The sequence below is a fragment of the Jaculus jaculus genome, unplaced genomic scaffold (genome assembly GCF_020740685.1).
Source record: "Jaculus jaculus isolate mJacJac1 unplaced genomic scaffold, mJacJac1.mat.Y.cur mat_scaffold_48_1_805434_arrow_ctg1, whole genome shotgun sequence".
Lineage (NCBI taxonomy): Eukaryota > Metazoa > Chordata > Mammalia > Rodentia > Dipodidae > Jaculus > Jaculus jaculus.
In genome coordinates, this window is record NW_025423500.1 from 788,150 (window position 1) to 795,752 (window position 7,603).

The 7,603-nt window shown below is 38.4% G+C and overlaps 1 long non-coding RNA gene and 1 pseudogene across 1 annotated transcript in view; one reads left to right on the forward strand and one right to left on the reverse strand.

Annotated features, from left to right (window-relative positions):
- Positions 1 to 6,931, forward strand: part of LOC123457441 — a 39,525-nt gene extending 32,594 nt beyond the window's left edge. Inside the window, exons 2-3 of the long non-coding RNA XR_006635016.1 lie at positions 3,778 to 3,842; positions 6,894 to 6,931. This is a non-coding gene — a long non-coding RNA (uncharacterized LOC123457441). The remainder of the gene's footprint in view (positions 1 to 3,777; positions 3,843 to 6,893) is intronic.
- On the reverse strand, positions 6,022 to 6,365 carry LOC123457440 (annotated as a pseudogene).
- Positions 6,932 to 7,603: the final 672 nt, after the last annotated feature.

The window sequence follows — 7,603 nt, forward strand, 5'->3', positions numbered from 1 at the left end:
AAGAAAACAAATGACAGTAAATGTTGGCAAGGATGTGGAAAAAGAGGAACACTTCTACACTTTTGATGGGAAGGTAATCTGGTACAGTCATTGTGGAAAAAAGTGTGGATGTTCCTGAGGCAGCTAAAAATAGATTTACCATATGAGCCAGCTATAGCACTGTTGGGAGATATTTCTCTAGAGATCTGGAAGACTCTAACCCTGAAATGAGACACGGACAGGTATTTGATGCAACTGACAACTTTATTCTGGAGCCACACAGTTTTTATAGAGAAATCAGAGGTATACATTACTATGTAAGCTGTTAAAAAAAATAAATATGCTTATGTTCTAAGTAAAAGGTGACCATGACCAGGGACTTCATAAGAAAACATTCCTGGGAAAAATGGGCATAAAGACTTAACAGGGAGATTCAGCTTCTTTTAAACAGCTGCCCAAGATTGTTGGTCTCTCGCCATCATCCTTGGAGGACCTTTTCAGGCATTCTCAAGTTAGCTTCACATCTCCCCCTTGTTAGTTTTAGTTTCAACACGGAGGCTGCAAGGGCAGTAGGAGTAACAGTGGTACTGATAAGGCATCAGAGATAGCAGAATCCTAAGGATAGCAGACCCACACAAGCAATCCAAATGAGTATAGGTAAATTATGTTGTAAATCTTGGATCCAATTAATGGGATTTAAGGGAGCAGTGATGTCAGCCAGATTATCAAAAAAAGATGAATCATTGGCTGGAGATATGGCTTAGAGGTTAAGTGCTTGCCTGTGAAGCCTAAGGATCTTGGTTCAAGGCTTGATTCCCCAGGACCCATGTAAGGCAGATGCACAAGGTGGCACATATGTCTAGAGATCTTCTGCAGTGGCTGGAGGCCCTGGTGTGCCCATTCTCTCTCTCTCTGCCTCTTTCTCTGTCTGTCACTCTCAAATAAATAACAACAAACAACTAAAAAGGATGAATCAAAGATATCAGGTAATGGTTTGGAAAAGTTATTGAAGATTCCTTTTTAAGTGCTTCAATATCTAAAGAATAATTGCCTCTAAGATCTAGCAGGTACCCTTTTATAAGAGACCAATATTCCATAGAAGAATTATATTCATAGATAGTAATGCAAAACTTTGTAAAATTCCAGTGACATTGTAAAGACAGCCTATATTTTGTTTCCATGAGTTGATCTCCTAACAAGGTAACAGTTTCTTGATGTTCCTGAATCATATGAAAAGTTTGTTGATCTAACTCTGCTTGTCTACTCCATAAAGAATGTAAATCCTCCTGAGACCACAGAGTGAATTTCAGGTCAGCCTGAGCCAGAGACCCTACATTGAAAAACAAAACAAAAAAAAAAAGAATGTCAATCCTTTTGCCAGGAAGAAATAAATTCATTATTTGTAATTGAATTGTTGAGATCAAATCCAGCTTACAGTTTCTACTGAGGTGATAGCAATTAATCTTTTTACTCAAGCAATGGTCCATTCAATAAATCTCTTTGTTCTAAGTTTAATATGTTGGTAGAGAATTGATAGAAATTCAGACTCAGACCAAGATTCAGTTATAGATACAGGGAGCCAAATAGTGGGCCTTTGTTGGTGGATAAGTAGAGAATGGATAGTTCTAGTAAAGGGCAAAGTATGATTAATGCACATATATAAAGAGCAGTTAATGCAAGAAGCTATCTTCTGAGTATTATTAAATATTAGTACACCAATGGCTAATGCATAAAGTGGCCATACACATGTCTGAATATGACCAGTTGTACAGAATGGAATAAATTTGTGGTTTTGTGGTATGAGCCAATCCTGAAGCAGTAGTGAATTTATATAAAGTGGCAGATAATTTCCAGATATACCATTGTTCAGGACTCAAAGAATTCAAAATTTGAGGTCTGGGGAGGGTGCCAAGGCACAACAACAAAAGGCCAGGATAGGACATCATCTTTTGCTACCCATAAGCCTAGTGTTGCTCCATTATGTTTGGTAACATTAAATTGAATAGAGGTATTATTACATATTAAATCTCCCTCATCTCCTTCTTCAGAACAATTTGTAAAGAACCCATGATGGCCCCAGTCTATGAAAGAATAATTATGGAAATTAGAGATTTTTCCTACATGACCCCTACAGCTCCAATGGGCTGGGAAAAAACTATGTTTCCCCCAGGAAGTCATTTCACAAGGTGTTTCAAGTGGCATAAAAGAATGTAAAGTAAAATTTGTTATATGAGAATAAGTAATATGTTCTATATCATTAGCTATAAAGGTGATGGGCTGGAGAGATGGCTAAGCAGTTAAGTGCTTGCCTGTGAAGCGTAAGGACCTCAGTTCGAGGCTCGATTCCCCAGGACCCACGTTAGCCAGATGCACAGGGTGAACACATCTGGAGTTCATTTGCAGTGTTTGGAGGCCCTGGCATACCCATTCTCTCTATCTGCCTCTTTCTCTGTCTGTCGCTCTCAAATAAATAAACATGAACAAAAAAATTAAAAAAAAAAATAAAAAGGTGACAGTAGAGAAAAATCTCAGAGCTTTTCTCAGCATTAAAACCCCACCACTCTGGATACAGATTAGCACATAACTTTCCTGCCCTAAAACATATAAGTAAAGTTCCAAAACCCAAGGAAATATTAATGCTTTTCCCTTCTTCTTGAGGGAATTGTGGTCCTTTATTTGTCCATGGAGAAGGAAAATTTTGTGTGTCATTAGTATAGACCACAGGTCCAGGGTGTGTCCAGTCAACAGTATGCAACAGGGGTGGATATGGAATATATGTCCAGCACCTACCCCAGACCAACTGGTAAGAATGGCCATCATAGCCAGTTAAAGTTTATCTGGAGTCTAAGGTGTTCCAGTAACATGAAGAGAGTTTCAGCCTGTTGTGACAGGTTCTTCATTTGAGCCAAGTTGGAAGCTTTCGAACATTCTCTCTCTTCCTTTTTCCTTGCAAAGTCATGGCTGCCATCCTTTCAGTTATCAGTTCCATCTGCACTTCTGGGGGTTCTAACTGTAAGCTTGTGAGTCCAGATGCACCACAGGCAACTCCAAATTTCCTCTCCATTATCTGTTAGAAGCATACCATATCCTCTGCCTAGGAGCTTAAGCATTCCTGGCTGCCAATAATTAAAAGCTTTATACCACACTGGAACATCTACTGCTTTAAATCCTGATTTAGCAGTGGAAAAAAATGTGTTTCTACCCTAGCTTTATATGGCTCTGAAGTAGGTAAAGTTAAAAAATTTAAAGTAAGTAAGGTAAAAGATAGAAAATCTTTTGGGGGAACTCCATAATTCCCCCTTATTTGTTCTAATAATAATTTCTTTAAAGTACTATGGGTTCTCTCTATGATTCCTTGTCCTTGAGGATTATAAGGAATTCCTGTAATATGCTTAAATTGCCATTCCTCCATAAATGGTTGAAACTTATGTGAGGTAAATGCAGGGCCATTATTCTGTTTTGAATTTAGGTGGAACTCCCATGACTGCAAAGGTTTGCAACAAAGCTGATATAGCAGCTTTAGTTGCTTTTTTTGGATGCAGCTGCCCATACAAAAGAAGAATATGTATCAACAACTAAAACATGAGGTACCAGGTATCATAAAATGAATAAAATCCATTTGCCAAATGGCATTTGGAAAGCTCCCTCAAGGGTTTGTCTCTGTTGGAGTAGTTTTTAAATGTAATGGAGGGCAAATACTACATTATTGTACAATTTGTTTTGCTTGAGACAGCAGTATAGGATAATGTACATGTAACCACTGAGCATTAATGTGTAAATGATAATGTTCATCTTTAGGTGAAGAAAAATAGCACCAGTAAATAATGAATCAGCCAATTCATTTCCAGCTGCTAATGGCCCAGGTAAGGAAGAATGTGATCAGATATGTGTGATGTACAAAGAAGTTGTTTCTGTTGAAGTTATGACTGTTGTATGTTAAATAAAGAAAACAACTCGGCCAGGACTGGAAATGTGAGCTGCAAATATATTAGGGAATAAGTGTGCACCATAAAAGGAGTCTGAGATAATGTTGCAAGGAGTTACTACACGTTGCAACAAGGACACTAGAGCAAACAACAGTCTTGTACCGACACATCGGGAGATTTCAAAGTTAATTTCAAATCAGCCCCAACAATAGCTTCCCTTTGCTTATTATCACCATCTATATAATATATGGGTACCTGGAGAGACTGTGTAGAGATCAATGAGTTAGTAATGAGTGGGATATGCTTTTAAAATTGCAATATTTTACCAGAAGGATGATGATTATCAATATTTCCAGAAAAATCAGGCAAAGCAATTTGTATTAAGGTAACAATTTGTAATGCTTCATTCAACTCTGTTTTAGACAAGGGGATTATAATTTCATGTGATTCATATCCTGTCAAGTGAACAATACGATGATGCCCTTGTAATATTTTTGCTATGTTATCTATATAAGATTCTATTCTCTTTGCTGCTTTAGAATGTAAATATATTCATTCAAGAGGGCCTTCATGCTGAGCTATGATCCCTGTAGCCCTATCAACAGTAGGACACACATATAAAAGGATAGGATTCTATGTGCTTAACAAAAGCGTGTTGTAATTTATTCTCTACTATAGTTAAGGCTTTTCTTGTTTCCAGAGTCAAATGTCCTGGGCTGTTTAAATCAGCTTCTCCTTCCAATAGCTTAAATAAAGAAGCTAATTGGTAATTTGGGATTCCAAGAGGTGGTCACAACCAATTAATGTCTCCCAATACTTTTTAAAAAATTATTAAGTGTGTTTAGCTGATCTTACCTAATACTCCCTTTTTGAGGTTTTAAAGTAGTTCTTTCCTTAATATGTTCTAAGTAAGTATAGAGGGTAGTACTAGGAAGAACAAGACCACATGTAAATTGTTGAATAGTAGAAGGAAAACAATATTCTTATATCTCTTCTTCTGGGGAGGCAAATAGTATATCATCCATATAATGTGTAATATATACTTCAGTAAACAATTTCCAGGATGGAGCTAAAGCAGTTGCAACATAATATTGACACATGGTAGGAGAATTAGCCATACCCTGAGGCAATACAGTCCATTGATATCATAACATAGGAGTTTGATTATTCAGAGAAGGGATGGAAAATGCAAAGCGCATCTTATCCTTGTTATGCAGTGGTGTTGTAATAAAAACACTGTTTTAAATCTACAATAATAATAGACCAGTTTTGTTTTTTTTTTTTTTAGTCATACCTGGAGAAGGAAGCCCAGCTTGCACTGTACCCATAGGGATCATAGTAGCATTAACATTCCTCAAATCAGTCAACACTCCATTTCCCAGATTTATTTTTAATAACAAACACAGGAGAATTCCAAGGAAATACAGAGGGTTCTATATGCCCTTTAGCTAATTGTTCAGAAACTAGATCTTGTAAAGCCTGTAATTTTACTTTTCTTTTTTGTTTTTAGATTTTTCAAAAGATTTATTTGTTACAGAATGGTTTGAGTCCACCAATGACCTAGACAGAGGATTTCTAGGCTTAAAAGGATTTTTGGTCACTTTATTTTTACAAGTCATGCAGCACTCAAGGCTTTTTTTCTTCTTCTTTTTCTGGGGGTAGAAGAGGAACCATTTATCATATCTAGGAGAGGTTAGCCAAGGAATCTACAGAGTCTAAAACTAGGGTAGAAAAGGAAAGAGACTGTTCTAAAATTCCTCACTTAGAAGGTCCTGAGTCAAAACCACATTCATCTGTTAAAAGAAATGTTTAGGTCATAACTATATGACTGATCTGACCTTGGACTTGGCTGGTGAAAATTTCCAGAGAGCCTATGAATGACAGGATATACGTCATTCAGTTGGTCAATTCTGGCATGTGTCCTACTTGGCTCCTGAAAATTTTATAAATATCTCTTAAATGCCAAACCTCCTGGTTCTCTAAACCTGATTGTCTTAATCTGACTCCCAATATACGTAGAGAAACCAAGTATGGATGTGAATTCATACAATGCAATCCACAGTGCAGCTGTGACTCTCGGGGTGGCTGTGCCCCAGAGGGGACAATGCAGGCAATATCAACCTGAAGAGGGTGTGAACCCAAGCAGCTGCTCGATGGGTTTTAAGGCACCACTCATTGGCCTCCAGCTCTTCCACCAAACCAGCCAGTTTTTCCATCCCAGCAACTTGCTGATCATGTTTCACCTGTTTAAGCATGGATGCCACTTGATAAGTGAAGATGGATTCGCTCAGAGCCATCTTCTAGTATCTCTCCAGCTCCTTTGGGATAGGTGGTAAGGGCTTTCTGTGGTGGGGCAAGGTCTGAGACGCTGAAACCAGATCCCGTGATGGAGGTTCCACTGACCCCACCAGCTGAGGAAGAGGAGAAAGAGGCAGCCATGTCCTCTTGCAGAATTCTCTCTTCACTCTGCCTCTTCAGTGATGGGACTAAAGGCGTGTGCCACCATGCCTGGCTGAGACTGACTCTGTCTCAGCAGCCGTGGCACGTTTCCTAACAGCGCCTCTCACCCCCAACAACCCCAGCGCTCCTCATTCCCTGCAAGGAGGACGGCGGCCATAATTTTTCTTTAGATAGGGGCCATTGAGATCTCCAAACAGGTTCATCAGTTTTCCAAGTATATTTTTTCATTTTTATCTTTGGTTTTTTTTTTTTTTTTTGAAATTGTTTTTTGTTTTTTTCTCAATTTTTATTAACAATTTCCATGATTATAAAAAAAAAAAAATCCCATGGTAATACCTTCCCTGGCCCCCCCCCACTTTCCCCTTTGAAATTCCATTCTCCATCATAGCCCCTCCCCATCTCAATCATTGTACTTACATATATACAACACCAACCTATCAAGTACTCTCCTCCCTTCCTTTCTCTTCCCTGTATATCTCCTTTTTAACTTACTGGCCTCTGCTACTAAGTATTTTCCTTCTCACGCAGAAGCCCAATCATCCGTAGCTAGGATCCACATATGAGGGAGAACATGTGGCGCTTGGCTTTCTGGGCCTGGGTTAAAAGGTGTGTATTTATGTTTGCCTCCCTTTGTTTTTTGTGGTTCTGGTTCTACCTTTGCACTCTAGTGTTAACTAGTAATTGAGTATTGCTTGTTTTTTCCAGGTTCCTTATATGAATGCTTTTCCTTCTCTTCGGCATGGAGGATTTCATGAAGTGAATGATTCATTTTTTTTTTTTTTTTTTTGATTTTTCAAGGTAGGGTCTCACTCTGGTCCAGGCTGACCTGGAATTAACTCTGTAGTCTCAGGGTGGCCTCGAACTCATGGCGATTGTCCTACCTCTGCCTCCTGAGTGCTGGGATTAAAGGCGTGTGCCACCACGCCCAGCTTGAATGATTCTTATCCAGCACAAATGGACAGTAAATTTGACTTTCTAAAGATACTTTTTGTATCATGTATGTTTTTGACATTTGGAGAAGATGGCACATTAATACAGATGGTTGTTGGAATTTCTTGCAATTTGATCTGTCCTGATGGAATGTTAACTTCAATAAAATTTCTAACATTTAAAAATAAAAAAAGAAACAGGATGAGAAATTTGTTGAGAAGTGTGTGTGTGTATGTATGCATGTATATGATTTTGTTTAGCTAAGGATCAAGTCAAGCTGGGAAAACTGGATATGTATCTGTAGAAGG